Below are 16,324 nucleotides of genomic sequence, written 5' to 3' on the forward strand. Positions count from 1 at the left end.
TGGCCAACAAATTCCTCACATAGTTTTCTCCATGGGTCATTTTGGATGTTGACAAATTTTCTTGTGAATAATGAGTGTTATGCACATATGTTTCTTCTACTTTTCAGACAGGTACTTCAGTTAGATAAACCCCAGCAAAAGCAGCAGGAGAGTCTCGTAGGGTCACACGAAGGATAACGGCATTCCTGCTCGAGTCCCGGGTCTTCTCACCGAACTTCACTGAGCATAATGGTACATTCCCTTTCCTTAACTTTGTGGGAGCCAAGGGTGAAAGACGACGCAGAGGGCACGTGACAGGCGGTCGGCGGAGAAAGAAGTCACGAGCTGGCGCGAGACAGTGCGTGCTGAGCGAGGCTGGAGCTGGGCAGGAACATCGGAGCCGGGCTGCCTGGCTTGGAGTGGTCCACCAAGGAGGTTCAAACCGGACCGGTAGAAGCGGCGAGTCCTGGCCATCTAGCCTAGGCCACGACGGTCCCGGGGTGGTTCCGCAGCGAGACTCGGGCAGTGATAGCCCGGGACAGCCAGCCTACGCAGCGCTGGCATGGGAAGGACGATCCGCAGGCCTGGACACTGACTCTGACTGTGAGCTCTGATCGACGGACGACAACAAGGGTCGGCGTGTCTGGACTGCTGGCTCTGAACGACGGGCAACCGTGAGGTAGTAAACTTATTCGCTGTCTTCTCGGCGCTGTATGTCACTCCCTGGGTGACGGGCGGAGCGCATACCGATTGGGCGGTGATTATTAGTAGCTAAGCGAACTCCATAAAGAAACCAGTATTAAAATGGCACATCCAACGTGAGGCTCATTCGGTATGCCTCTGCTTCTAGTCGTCCCCAGGGAGTCATACGGATTCGTTGAGCGGGTTGTTCACTAACGCTAACGATGCCCGTTGAGACAAATATGTTGGAATTTTGGCGACTTGTCTCACGGCAGACCTCAGCAGGTGTCTCCTCGAATCAAGTACCTAAAGGGCTCGAAGAACGAGGTTGAATACACGCTTTCTCGGGTACCCTAGAATAGTGGTTGGCAGGAGACGGGGAGCGCGGTTAAGATGTAAGAAAGTCGTCTCCAGAGGCAGAGGAGAGTCACGGCATGTTCGCTGGAAGGCAGGATAACGAGTGGCAGGAGGGGAAACAGCCAGGACTCATTGCAGATTTAGGATTTAGGCTTGGGGTGATGCGGTAGGCAAGTAAGCGCTTGTCGAGGCCTGGAGTGCAGATGGGTTTTTGACAGTGGGTGTTGGAAAGATTGCGGAAATGGCAGTTGACACCGGGAACACTGGCAGACGAGATTGTCAGCGGGTGTCGGGTAAACTGGCGGAAATTGCAGTTGGCACCTGGAACGCTGGCAGGCGAGTTAATGAGCACTATGATTTGTAACTGCTGGGCCAAGACGGCTAGTTTCTTCGCGTCAGTCTAACAGTCGACAAAAGGCGGAGGGACGACTCTCCCTTGAGGGGGGTCGTTCCAAGAAAGCTACGAATTGATTTAGATGATTCTTTCTCGACTTCACTCTGGCCGGTCGTGGCACTGACAGCAAGACTTTTAATAAGTTATGTCGCGTCACGGCCTGGCCGGGGATGCGGCGGTAGACATTTAGGTGGCTTGTAGCTGTCCAGCTTGCCTTGAGTGTGAACGGTTGAAGCGGGCTTGTTCGCTGAGCGTGAACGGTGGAAGCAAGCCTAAGGCCCACTTCAGACGGGGCAATTTCCCCCAGCAACTTAACGTCGCAACACCAGCAACACAGGCCGCCTGCGTTCAGACGCTGCAACCAAATTGCTATGACTTGCCATCATCATCATGAAATTTGATTTTTCTTGCACTATATAGACGCACAACTACGTGCTAAAAACATGTTTTTATATCTTTGACTGGCATTAATACTCACTCATGTTTCTGAAAAAGTTTATTTCCAAAAACGATCCATTTGAAACCAGGACCAAGTCTTCAGCTGTCATCCTCACCACCACAGGGGTGTCACGTGAAAATATTGCGTCCCTGATTGGCTGCTGCCGCTTCACACTTTTCCAGTTTGTTCGAGTTGCGTGTCTGTTTTAAGCCGAACCTGATCTCAGAAATTCGTGCTGATCTGGGAAAACCTAGGGAATTACCCGCCAGCAACCTCAAAATTGCTAGAAAAGTTGCCCCATCTGAAGCGGGTTTTAGGGAACTGAAATCAAGGGCAGTGGAGCTCTGGGTTCAAACCCACCTGGAGACGTTTCTTTTCTTTTTGCCTTTTTTTTAGTATATAGTATATATATATTTATATTTATAAATAATACTTTTTTTAAGTTTTAACGTATAGACGCATAATTTACACACTAATTCACATTCAGAAGTGCTTTTATTCACACACTGTGGCTCCCTAGTGCTTGCAATAGCTTCTTGCTAAGCTATTGCAAGCTCTGCAAAGGGAGGGGCATCTTCCCACCCTTTGCAGGCTGTAAAGCTGTGGCTTGCACAGCTCTAGCAGGTCGCACCTCGCACACTGGCTCCATCATCAAGCATAGGGGCTGCATGAGTCGCGCCACACCGTAAGGCTATATACGGTCGGGTCACAGCACCTGGGACCATTCGTCGCTGCATTCAGCTGTGGTATGGTGGCACGGTCAGGGCATGAAGCAGGGGTACAACTTGGAAATGCTCATCTTCATCACATTTGAAGCACATTTTTTTATTACTTTTGTTTCGAGTTGTCAGCATTTTAAGGGTGAGGAAGCAAGCAGCAGCGAGAGCAAGAAAAAAAATTGAAAGCCGCTCTTATTGAGAATTTATTACAAGCACTAGGAAGCCGTGGAGTATTCTTAAAACGCTTCTAAAGCTGAATTAGCGTATAAATTATGTGCTAGTGCCTCAAAAATAAAAAAAACAAACAATTTAAGTATAATTAATAAGGATAAACATATACACCAGGAGGACTTCAACCAGAACAACACAGTCTGTAAATTTGAAATTTGACACCATAAACCGCTTGGCCACCACCCAATTTTATTTTTAGGTCGTTTATCGAGGTATATGAATTTCGTTTGCAGCTGTGGGCTGCAAGAGAGATAGCCTTATTTTCATTTACTTTACTATTCCCACCAAATATGGCAAGTGACCAAGAATAGAACGTCATTTGTCGGCCGAGGCACTGTGCTTGCATCAAGGCAAACTAGCCTGGCTTGGTAGGCTTATATTTTGTTTCATCACCCGTTTAGGGTTCTGTTGTCGCTCATCAAAAGAAAAAAAAACTAAGTCTGACTTATTCTGGTGTGCAGGTACCCTTGGAAGTAAACTCTGCTAAATGGGGCAAAATATATATTATACATTTTTTAGCAAATATGCATTGTTTTAGCAAAATGAGCTACACTATTTGACTAAGGTGAAACAGAACGAGCCTTTCCACCTGGGTCTGTTTCCATCTTTTGCAGACACTATTTCCTGGTTTTTGTGTGTTTGTATCAGACTTTTGTGTCTCTGACCGGCCAAAGCATCTGTGTTAGACTCAGACTGGTTTCTTTAGGATATGTGCAGGTATTCTTCGCAGCAAATGGCTGCCAATCATGAACACGAGTTTGTTCTCGGCCACCAAGAGCAAGTATTTTCAAGGTGAGCTATTGCCTGCCTATATTTTATTTATTTATTTATTTGGTGATACTGCCAGCATTCTGTGGAACGCCCAGGCAGGAGGTGTACAAAAATAATATTCAAAGACAAGCGGAAGTAGTACAAGCAAGCAGACAGCGCCACTACTCAACAAAGTGCGAGAGTAGTGCTTCAATAAAAGCATCTAATGATCTCAAATCAAAACACTTTCAAGAAGCTTATTCCACTCACACGTGGTTCTAGGAAAAAAGGATGCTTTGAACAAAGTGGTTCCACACAATGGTTCGACAAGTGTTAATTGGTGTTTGCCTCTCATGGGCCTTGTTTTGTTAAATGAAGTGTAATCACAGAGACGCAGTCGCAAATTACCCTGTATCATATTATAAAAAAACTTCAGCCGTCCTGTTTTTCTCTGGGTTGCCAAATCACTCAATCCCGATTTTGGGTACAAAACTGAAACTGATGACATAAAACCATAATGGTTGTACACAAACTGCAATGTTTTTTTTTTTGCACAGTCTGTAACATATTGATTGACAGCTTTGTATGAGGGTCCCATACAATACGTGCATATTCTAGCATTGGTCTTATGATGGTTTCATAAGCAGTCAGTTTAGTTTCAGGTGAACACAGGTTAATATTTCGTCTTAAAAACCAGAGCTTCCGCATTGCTTTACGAGCTATAGACTCAATATGTGCACTCCATGACAAATCAGAGGTAATTAAAGCTCCGAGGTATTGATATTGGTTAACAGTATCGAGTGGTACTCATTTGATAGAATATGTAAAAAAACAAAGGGTTGTTCTTCCGCGTCAAGGCCATTTGAACACACTTTTTAGAGTTTAGAACCATATTCCATTTTATGCACAATGCATGAACCAAAGATAGACATTAATTTAATTCTTCTTGATCAGACGGGTTGTTTACCTTAGCAAATAAAACACAATCGTCAGCAAAAAATCGGCTTTGTACATTGGGGTGGTGTATCTTTGAATCGTTAATAAAAATTAAAAACAAAAGTGGCCCAAGGACCGAGCCCAGGGGCTCGCCCGAGAAAACGGGTGACTCGGGGGGGGGGGGGGGGGGGGGGGGAACAGTCAACACTAACACACTGCGTTTAGTGTTTCATTCCCCTTGGATGCCATTTCCTATGTGTAGTGGTCTTGCATTAGTATTTTTTGTCTCCCTTCTGCAAAAACACCCAAGTTTTATTAAAGGGATACTGAAGCGAAACTTGAAATACACCTATTATGGTCAGAAATAGGTTCAATATGATCAATGATATTCATAAATCATAATCGCGCGTTTGTATTTTGAACGGATGGCTATATTTTTCACCCTGATGGGCCCGATTGGGCGCGCGCTCAAAAATCGGCCATCGGAGAGCGTGATGCGTCTTGGGATATTGGGCGCATTCGTGACGTCACTTGTGCCGATCGGGAAAGGCTGTGGCGTTAATGTTGTGGTTACGAGCGTTGCCACTTGTTTGGCGCCTCCTCGATCTACGACCTGTGACAACGTGGCCGTTTGAGATGTGCAAGGGCTGCACGCACGCTGCACCACGAAACCACGGCAAGTCGGCAACCACGGCAGCACTGACAAAACCAGCTCTGAAGCCGGATTCTCAAAGCGAATTCACGACGAAAAAAGTGCGTACGACAAATTTCAGAGAAAACCCGTGCCCTCGAAACGAAATTGTCGTAACCTTTGCGCAGGTTACGACAGAATCCTACGACAACTCCGAAGCTGTCTTACGCACTTTTTACGATCAAATCAACAAGGCCGACAGCGTCGCTCAGTTACTTGGTATCGGCCACCAACGGACATTTATTTTTCTACGTGCTCTTCTCGTGCGTCCCGACTTCAACCAGCAAGAAAAAAGGAAGGAGTACTTAAAACAGACCACGACGATCAAGAACGCAGGATCCACAAACACACGAGAAGAGCTACAACAGCCACGATTCTGCCGACCGAGCGAGCACGGCAGAATATAGTAGGCCTAGCAGCAACATCGACTCGGCGCACCGTTGCTCCGGCGGTCCTTGGCCAAGACCGTCTGTCCATGACCGGCTGGCTTGCTGAATGGAAAATGCCCGCGCGACCCTTGTGGACCCTTACCGGATGAGTAGTTTGATCCCTGAACTAAATTTCAGAGGTCAATATTTTCCCCTTGTCATCTCGATCTCCTTGTTTTCCGAGACAGCGGTGACGAACGCTGTCGTCGAAAAGGGACTCTCATTGATTCTATCTCCTTGTTTTGTGTGATATAGAACTCAAATAAACGCCATACGGATTACCTTGGCAACTCGGTATGTACACTCTGTTAATTGTATGCCATTTTTATTCTGACTCGACGCTACGTCAGTGTCGAGCTATAGCAGTTCGTGGGAGCTACGCGATGTCGGTCTAACCTTTCTTTGCCGAGTGTCATGTCAGTATCGAGTTGCAATCGTAAAAGATCGGTCCAGAAGCGCTTACCGAAACGCGGTCTAACAGAGCGAATCCAGCGCTTCGATCAAACGCGCGTGTCCGCTCCGAGTGTGAACAGGTATTTGGCATTTGCGTGGCTCTTGCTGACACCCTCGTAGTTCAAACATATCCTTTTAACGTCGGCTTGCAGCTCGCGACTCGTAGCAGCTAATACCGGCCGTGCCAGAAGCATGCTCGGGCCGTGTCGTGCAAAGAGCCGCAACGAGAACGAGCTCACTGTGGCCAACTACGCTTTGGCTTTCTCCGCCAAGGCTTTGCAAACGCGTTCAGGCCTAGGCGAATTCTGCCGGCACGCCGTATTGCCGCAGAACGGCGCTGCTATTTTGGTACCAGTGATGTCACGAGAACTTCCCCCCATCCACCAGATGAGAATTTGAAATCGTTTAATTATGTTTAAAATTAGTTCTCCTGTGTTTTACAGCGCAATATTTATATTTCCGAGGTGATGCCTGTCCCTAGCCCATATTTATGCAACAAGATCGGTGCTAAAATTTCGTTTCACTACCCCTTTAAGACCGGGTTCTTTCTTATACATGCAGGTCTTGGTGGCAAGCACCAGCCAATCAAGGCCAGAAGTTTGCTCTTTGCCGCTCATCGCAAGTGTTTTCAAGGTGAGTGATTGATGCCTATCTGAGTTGTGTGTTTTATTCCTCATAGACACTCTATTTCCGGTCTTTATAGTGGTCTTGTGTCAGGCTTTTGTGTCTCTGTCTGGCCAAAGCATCTGTATTAGACTAAGACTGGGTTCTTTAGGATATGTGCATGTATCCTTCGCAGCAAATGGCTGCCAATCAGAAACACGAGTTTGTTCTCGGCCACCAAGAGCAAGTATTTTCAAGGCGAGCTATTGCCCGCCTATATCAGTGATGTGATGGCTGCGCCAATTGCGCCAAACTGCACCAAGGGGCTAACCCTGCTACATTTTGTCAAAATAAGGGTAATCTGCGCCGAGCCTGCGCCAAAGGGCCAATTTTGGTTGCCTTTCAAAACCGAAACTAAACTAAGTACCGTGACTGAGCATGCATGAGCTAGGCGGCACAAACGGCCGCCCGACACAAAATATCCTGCATCAATCGTCCGTGGTTTTTTTTTAATGGTCTTTTCCCGCCATGCCGTCTCTTCTTTCATGCTCTCGTCGTCTCGTAAGCAATAATCTCGTCTCGCGATTTTTTATTTTTTTTATTGATAGATGTTGGCGTGTGTGTGTGCTGCAACGCTAGCGTGCTGGGTACCAGCCATGACGTGGCGCTGTGAAACGAAACTATGTTTTGGCGTGGCGGGAGTTGCTTTTTGAGCTGAAGCTCTCGCTCCTGAAATCAACGGCCACACGACATTGCAGATATGGAGCTTCCTAAACTGAAACATAAGGACCGCCGCATGTTCATCAACATTCATGTTCTTGTTTAAAACATACGCTGCTACAAAAATCCCTCTCTAACTCAAAGACTGCTGTGTCGAAGTATTGATTACCTAGGTTTCTCTTGGTGGGCTTTCTTTCGAGAGGGACCCCGGTACGTGCAAAATGTGTTCTGAAGAAAAGTTGAAGTGAGCTAAAGCAAAGAAGGGAATGTCCGCACGCTGAACCCGCAGAGAACGCTTGTTTGTCTCGAGTTCAGTCGTTGCACAAAGCGACCCTGGCTCGCGATGTCTTGCATCAATGCACTCAGGTTCTTTTTTTCTGTGTTTAGCTCGTACCTCGCCTGCCGGCCTTGCAAGCACGCGGCGCTGGACTCTTTTTTGTCGCATGCTGGGCAGTTACATTTTGCATAGATTTTTGGCAACCAGTTGGGACGGAGCGGAGAGGCATGCTTTCGGTTTCGATTAAACAGCCGTTTCGCTCGCGCGACAAAGCACGTGCACCTGCAAGCCTGCCGGAGTTGCCCTCACGTGCATGCGAACCAACGATGCGAACATAATTGCACGACAGAGGCACCAGCCGGGACGCTTGCAATTTAGTGTTTTACATTTAATTACTTTTGACGAAAATCTGGCACGTCGGCAATCAGTAAAACGGTGGCAAGCGGTTTTTCGGAATTGCTTGGCAATGCCTACAGCACTGTACACTTGTGGGATGTCGCAATGTCTCTTTGGAGACATTAAAATTGGACATTCAATACTACCCTAAGCTAAAGCAAAGCTTGCTCCAGCTTTGCAGAATGTTTCGAAAACCAAAAAGAAATGTGTCATGTCATTGGCATTTCAGTTACATCTTGAAAGACTCCCAGGTGGTCAAACTTGACCATAATTGGTTTATTTCGGCGAGCAAGATTCCCTTCGCGTGTCCAGCATTTAAAACAAATATTTTTATTTTTATTAGAATATCTGCTTTAAAAGCTACTTTTGCTGCTCCAAAACACTGTTTTGGCTGCTCCGAAAGGTGCTCCAAAACGGCTTAGGCCAATCACATCACTGCTATATGAGTTTCACCATTTGTCAAGGAGCGCAAAAATCAAAGCCCGGGGGTTGGCCATTGCAAAAATTTTGACTCGGAAGCGCATAGGGAGGAAGCTTTACAAAAGTATCCACCTGCCTCTACAAGTGAAACCGAAACTAAGAATGTGGGTTCCATTTGAAAAAAAAAATTGTCAGCCCAAATTAACTCAAGGCGGCACGGAGCAAACAAGCCACGGTACGAGTAGGCTTGGTTCAGGCTTTTGTAGGGGTGGTCGATGACTCGGTGTTTTCTAAAAAGTTATCTTTTTCTAAAAGTGTGGTGGTCAAATATTCGGGGATGGGCATTGAGTCAGGATCTTAAGGTAAAAATTTCATCCACATGCCGGTATTCATGTGCCTTGTCCCCCTAGCGAGGGGGACAAGGCCTTCAAAATTTTAGGTTCGCAAAATTGGTGCGTCAGTATTGACGTCTCATTTTACATCAGGCCTCTCATTTTAAAACTCACTATAAATGACATGTCTAAAATTCGTTTGGGTGCACTTCCTTCCAGCAAGTATATGGTTCTGTCTCAAAAAGTCTAATCTGATGTTGACTGCACCTCAGGTCTCCACCGACAATTCATCAGGACGAGACCCAACCGGGACATTAGGGATGAGTGGCTTAAGCAAGGAAGGCTACATATACGACAGCTTCTTGCGGACAAGAACCGAAAATAGATAGACGGTGGATGTTTCATTTGCTATGCCTTTTGGCATGCACATTCTGTTTGTTATGATTGAAAATTCCTGCAGAGTTCAATTTCAACTATTGTAAAAAACCGAGCATGCGCTCAGATCGCAGAAGCGCCTACCCTCTGATTCGAAACGATCCGCAAATAAGCAAAGGGCATACCAGACACCCATACAGCTGTTTTGAGCCATGCTCAAAATATTAAAAGAGCACATAAGCGCCAGGTGCTTTGGCGTCTTTGCCACAATGGCGCCGGTTGCAGAGCTGACAGACCTGTGACTGGCACAAATCGAGATTTAAAAAGTAGCACAGAAATTGGAGGCGGGTGGTGAAGGTGGGCAGAGTTAACAGAAAACAAGGATGAAGGAAGTTTGTCGCATGAGGCATCTATGTCCCGTGCATATAATTTTGAGTGTGCTGTAGTTGGCTACTAAAAAAAATTGTTACTTAAACGTAACTAATCGCAAATCTCTTGCAGTTTCCACGGCCCACAAGCCAGCAGGCGCCAGTTCATTCTTGTTCAAAGGTGAGGATTCTAGATTTTCTAGATTGCTCTGAAGCAGCAATACTGAAGCCAGATAATCGGTACGGCATATTTAATTGACGGAGCCCAGAACGACTGGGGACGCTTTCACTGAAGCTTGTTTTGCTGCAAGACACGCTTGTATTGCAGCAAAACAAGCTTCAGTGAAAGCGTCCCCAGTCGTTCTGAGCTCCGTCAATTAAATATGCCGTATCGCTTGTCTGTCTGGCTTCAGTGTTGCTGTAGGCGACAAAACATGTGCCAAGTTTTGTCACAAGAGGCATATTATGTCACGCACATGTAATTTTGATTTTATCCGGCTTAGTGTGCTGTAGGTGGCTGGTCAAAGAAATTGGTACTTGGACGCAACTAATCGCAAATCTTTCTGGCAGTTTCCAAGGCCTAAGAGCCAGCAGGTCCCAGTTTGCTTTTCCTCAGAGGTGAGAATCCCAGATTCCCGATGAGGAATACTGAAGCCAGACGACCGGTACAGCATATTTAATTGACGAAGCTCAGAACGACTGGGGGCTCCTTCATTGAAGCTTATTTTTCTGTAATACACGCGAGCGCAATTGACGTATGCCTAGTTACGTCGCAAGAGGTTATCTATGTCCCGCGCATGTAATTTTTTTTAATCTTTCCGACTTAGTGTACTTGAACGTGACAGCGCAGGAAAAATCGAACTCACACCAGACACTCAGGAAGACAAGCACACGCGCTGAACTTACAACTCTTGTGTATTCGACTGCTTCATTTTTCTCTTCAGCGTCTGGGTTGACTTTTCAGAACGTGATAAGTAGAAGAAGTAGCACGAACTACAAAGGAAAATTCTAAAGAGAAGGCAAAAGAACAGTAAAAGAGAAGACAAATAAAGAAACGGAAAAAATATCTATACGAAACACATTTACAAATCGTCCCTCTCCCTCATCGCTATCATTTAGGTAGAAATTGCAGCTCTTTGGTCGACAGCGCTATAGAAGGACTACTTACACACTTGTCCTTCAGCTGTGCTATCCTTTCCGCTTCCATTATTTCTCTAGTCAATGCGTCTCTACTCCTACCTATTACAGAACAATTTTCAAAATGTGCTATACAGCCACAATCGCGACAATGGATTCCCAAGTGTCCAGCTACGACTCGGTGGGTGTTATAAAAATGCTCTCTTAAACGATCATTCAAACACGTTCCAGTCTGGCCTACATACTCTCTAACACATGAGAGTGGGACAAAATATACAACTCCTTCAGTACAATTTACAAAGCTCTTTTGGTGCTTTTTCGAACTACCAACTTCCCGGTGTGCCGATCCGTTTACCTTCCGGCACAGGCTTAGAAGCTTATTTGGTACTGAAAAAGCAACATTAATGTTAATGCAGTTACCTATATTTTTTAGACCGTGCGAAACTTTATGTATATATGGAGCAACGGCCGTCCTTTTCTGTATTGCGTTTAGGTCGTTCACCCCATCTTATTCTCTTTAATAAATCCTCTGCCACGGCTGTAAGTAATGCACTAGGATATCCTGTTGACCTTAACCTGGCGATTTGAGCATCAAAGCTAACCTTAATTGAATGAATACATGACTTATTGCTTTTCAGACTGCGTCAGGATTTTTGCAATGTGGTTTCCTTGAACTGCTCACCGTATATTTTAAATCTATGTTTGCGTGTTGGGAGGGTAACACCTTTCTCCAAAAAGCAGGGGTATGCATTGGTTCATGCATAGTACCAGTTTTGAGTAACCTTTACCTCGCGCATCGGGGCCGGATCCTTTCACGTAGCTTAGATGCTTCTTCTGTTGTGAAGGTGTTTCGCTTTGTAGATGATTTTTTGATTGTGCTAGATTGTGCAGCTAAGGACTTTCAAATATTGGTCTCTAATGTTCTTTCCTGTTGTAAATCCTGTATAGATCCACCAGAAATCACTCATGAGCTCTCCACAGAAGGTTCCTTACGGTTCTTGGACCTCAGATTAATTTTTTCGGAGCATCATGTATGTTGGTCATACAAACCGAGAGGGAAGAAACCTCTTAATTTTCAGTCAGCACACTCCAAGCTTGTTAAGCGAGGCATTGTTAAATTATGTCTCACCAGTGTGCTTAATAAGTCTTGTATTCATTCACTTGAGGTTAGCTTTGATGCTCAAATCGCCAGGTTAAAGTCAACAGGATATCCTAGTGCATTACTTACAGCCGTTGCAGAGGATTTATTAAAGAAAATAAGATGGGGTGAACGACCTAAACGTAATACAGAAAAGAAAAGGATGGCCATTGTTCCATATATACATAAAGTTTAGCACGGTCTAAAAAAGATAGGTAACTGCATTAACATTAATGTTGCTTTTTCAGCACCAAATAAGCTTCTAAGCCTGTGCAGGAAGGTAAATGACGGCACACCGGGAAGTTGGTTGTTTGAAAAAGCACCAAGAGAGCTTTGTAAATTGTACTGAAGGAGTCGTATATTCTGTCCCACTCTCATGTGGTAGAGAGTATGTACGCTAGACTGGAAGGTGTTTGAATGATCGTTTAAGAGAGCATTTTTATAACACCCACCGAGTCGTAGCTGGACACTTGGGAATCCATTGTCGCGATTGTGGCTGTATAGCACATTTTGAAAATTGTTCTGTAATAGGTAGGAGTAGAGACGCATTGACTAGAGAAATAATGGAAGCGGAAAGGATAGCACAGCTGAAGGACAAGTCTGTAAGTAGTCCTTCTATAGCGCTGTCGACCAAAGAGCTCCAATTTCTATCTAAATGATAGCGATGAGGGAGAGGGACAATTTGGAAAAGTGTTTCGTTTAGATATTTTTTCCGTTTCTTCATTTGTCTTCTCTTTTACTGTTCTTTTGCCTTCTCTTTAGAATTTTCCTTTGTATTTCGTGCTACTTCTTCTACTTATCACGTTCTGAAAAGTCAACCCAGACGTTGAAGAGAAAAATGAAGCAGTCGAATACACAAGAGTTGTAAGTTCAGCGCGTGTGCTTGTCTTCCTGAGTGTCTGGTGTGAGATTAATTTTGCTGCGCTGTCACCGCCAAGTATGGTTCACCAACTCGCCCAAGCTTCCATCCTATCGACTTAGTGTACTTTACGGGGCTACTCAATGTAATTGCTACTTGACCGCAACTAATCGCAAATCTCTCTCCCAGTTTGTCCCAGTTTCCACGGCCTACAAGCAAGCAAGCACCAGTTCGTTTTTCCTCAAAGGTGAGCATTCCAGATACTTTAATTAGGTGCACGGTGTAAGATAATACTCTTCAGGTGAGGACAGCGCGCTCTTGGCCACGGCCCGATGAAGTTCGCCCTTCACACTCTCTCACTTTGGTTTCAAGCAACGCCAGCAGGTGACTCATCGACCCGTGGGCACGTTCAAGACGGCTCGTGCCGCCTTATGTACCACACGCGCAGAGCTCCAGCGAGGTTGTCACACGTGCAGAAAGACCATGGTGTACCGGGGTGTCATGACAACGAGACAATGATTTTTTGCTGTCACACAGTTCCGCCGTTTGGCCGCCGGTGACACTGTCAGTCGCGGGCACGGTGGCAGCCGAATGATGCAGTCTTTCGGATGCCCGTCGAACGAACACTATTTGATTCCTCGCGCCGCGCGTTCAGCCCCGGCGTGTCCTCACCTAAAGAGTGTATCTTTCACCGTGGTTAGGTGCAAATCAGGAACTGTAAAGCCAGACGAGCCGATAGGTTTATTTAATTGACGGAGCTCAGAATGATCCGTGGCAGTGGAATGGAAGCTTATTTTTCCACAATCAAACGCATACATAATTTTGAATCTATCCGGCTTAGTGAAGGATTGCTACTTGTTGCGAACTAATCACAAATTTTTATTTTGCAGTTTCTATATGGCTACAGCTAGCAGGTGCTGCTTTCATTAAAAGGTGAGGATTTCACATTCTGTTTTCAAACAGCAAGTTTTTGAATGAGGGTCCTAAACAATTAACTTTCTTTTGCAGTAAATGCCAGATCCTCCAGTTCAGGAATATGTTAAATATATTTGGTATGAATAAGCCCAGTGTTTTTCTTCTTTATTCATAATTTGACAACAACAACACTTTTTCTTTTATCACTCAGAAATACACACAAGAAGAGACTGCGTTGCAAAGAAATGTCGTGCTGAACGTGATATTCCAACTCGCATATAGTTTTATTGGTAGCCGATATAATATATTGGATTCCAATATCCATAATACGCTGAGTATATTGGAATTGTAAACCCTTATTGGATCCCCATACGACACATGGGGATCCAATAAGGGTTTATACGGTATTGGATTCCAATATTTTCAGCGTATTATGGATATTGGAATCCCATAACAAATCCTTTTTGTAATACAATACAATAAATGTAATGTTTTCCAATACACTGTCTATATTGTATTGCAATACAATAAAAAGATATTGTTTACCAATATCCATAATACGCTGTTTATATTGGGGTTTTCCAATAGGGCAAGCATGCTCGGTATGTGGAAGAGCGGAGGTTTTCCAAGGTCTGTTTTAGGTAATCGTTCGTTTTGGAAACAGCGCGAGAATGGAACAAGCTACCGGCCCATGTCGTGACGGTTGGAACTCGAGAAGAGTGCAGTTCCCTTATTTTAGATATTTCTGCCAGCAGTACCTCGAGTTATCGTTTCATCGTTGTGTTGCATACATGTTACTGATCTATGCATTTTTAGCGCGTGTATTTTTTGTGTTTTTTGTGTTATGCAAATCCACTCCTATCTTGGTCCTGTGCAGGACCGATAGTATTCAAATAAATAAATAAATAAATAAATAAATAAATAAATTAATAAATAAATAAATATTCCTGTTGTATTCGCGTCTTTGTTTTTGGTACATTGCTGGTGGGAATAACGAGCCATGAATATTTTCACGCTGGCTGTGCAGTGCACGAGCTTTGCATGTAGAATGACAGTTTTCAACTGACAACAGCTGCCCTCGGTCGCTTCCTGGATCTGCTGGTTCAGCTAGAACAAAGCGTCGTTAATCGTTTGCCCTGCCGTGAGCCTCATGGCTGTCTTTCGTACAAAACACTTGTGGCGGTAATGTTCGGGCTAGGGTGTCCCAATGTGTACGCGTCTGTCTTAAACTGATAATATCAGATGATTTTGAAAAAAAAAGGGCTTTTCTTTTTGCGCGTTTGCGCTGCGTCTCAATTAAGCGTCTAGTCCAGTACGACGCGACCGTCTGCGGTGAGAGGGGAAGGGGACAGTGGTGGGCCTGGGAGTGTATGTTTCTCTTTTTTTTTTTTTTTTTTCTCTGACGTACTTTATTGTTCGTTATATTTTCACGGTCACGCCGCCAAAACTTTCGGCTATTTTCTTTTTCGGCGATGATTATGTGTTTTTTTTGTGGAGATTTTATGCATGTATTTATTTTCCTTTGTTTTCTGTGGGTGATTGAATTTCTTTTTTTTTTCTGCGTCGCATCCGCGCGAAAATCTATGGGCGGAAGTTAGCTTTTTTTTTAAATTTTGTAATCCCTGGCGCTGTAGGGCTAGGTTGACTATGGGAGTTAGACGACCGTTAAAAATCTTGTGTTGAGAGTGAGGCAATGGGTACGAATGTTGACATGAGGGGAATCAGTTGGCGGTTCTGCGCGAATTCTTCCTGCCCATCTAACAGATGGCGCCACAGTTCCACACGGCGGTATTATTGTTTTCTTCCCGGGAGCGGTGGGGGAATCACTTTTTACTGAGCGGTCACTGCACACTAAACGAAAAAAAAAAAAAAAAAAACCAGACGGGAGTAAATAGCTTGTTCTATAGCGCATTCCCATATGGGAGTTTCGTATACTCCTCCGGAACGGAGTTCAAAGTTCCCATGCAGCCCAATTTTTTTTTGGGGGGGGGGGGGGGGGTGAAAGGGAGTCAGTACAGAACTCCCTTCAGTATGGGAGTTTGCAGATGGATCAATGAGAGTATTTATTTACTTCTATCAGTGTTCTTAGGTAGACCCACGGGAGTATTCTTTCACATCCATATGTAATTTTTTTCGGGGACCCACGGGGATATTCATTTACATCCACCTGGCAGTTCTTAGGTGGGCCCACGGGAGTATTAATTCTCATCCAACTGAAAGCTTTTACGTGAACCTATGGGACTATTCTATCACGTCCATCTGGGAGTTCCTACTTGTGAAAGCTATTACGTAAACCTACGGGAGTATTCTTTCGTATGCATCTGGGAGTTCTTACCTGGACCCAAAGGAGTATTATTTCACATCTACCTTGGAGTTTCAATGAATATTTGTGATAGTATTTTCTTGCTACCTTTAAGGGGCTTGAAAATCAGGAAGTGTGAAAGGAAAAACATAAGCAGGTAGCATCATGCAGAAAATAAATTTATTGCACACATTCTGTACACTTCCTGTACAAGTCTTGTGTGCAACAGCCCATCTTCCTTTGGGCGGCAACTAACTTCGTCAGACGACCGCTTAAACGGCCTTCAGAGCAGACACATTAAAAAAAAAAGCTGCAAACAAGCGCACGTAAAAGGGCACTTGCAGAGCCGAGATCGTGAGTTGATTCGCCGATTCTTTGAAGGAGTCCATTCTGAAGGCCATCTAAGTGCCCGTCTGACACGGGT

Source organism: Ixodes scapularis, unplaced genomic scaffold (genome assembly GCF_016920785.2).
Source record: "Ixodes scapularis isolate PalLabHiFi unplaced genomic scaffold, ASM1692078v2 PGA_scaffold5__190_contigs__length_132052651, whole genome shotgun sequence".
Taxonomy (NCBI): Eukaryota; Metazoa; Arthropoda; class Arachnida; order Ixodida; family Ixodidae; genus Ixodes; species Ixodes scapularis.